A 310-nucleotide genomic window follows, 5' to 3' on the forward strand; every position below is an offset into this window, starting at 1 on the left:
GCCATGGTGGAGCCCCAGATTTAAAGATCTCTGTTTACTGAACAAAGCTGCTATATCCTTAGAACAACACAGGCATAAAGTATGTGTGTATGTGTTAGCAGCACCGGGTTTGTGTCAGATCTACAAGCCCATGCCTGTATGTCACAGTGTTGGTATGTGCTGTTTAGCAAACAAACCTAGTGACTGAAAAGCCCATGTTCAGGGACCACACCACCTAAAGTTCAGTAGAGTCAGACAGTAGTACTAGAGAGAATCCAGTAACAGCAAGAGTTCACAAATACAGTTAATACCCACAATGACAGAGCTGCTG

This window comes from Monopterus albus, unplaced genomic scaffold (assembly GCF_001952655.1).
Source record: "Monopterus albus unplaced genomic scaffold, M_albus_1.0 scaffold134.1, whole genome shotgun sequence".
Lineage (NCBI taxonomy): Eukaryota > Metazoa > Chordata > Actinopteri > Synbranchiformes > Synbranchidae > Monopterus > Monopterus albus.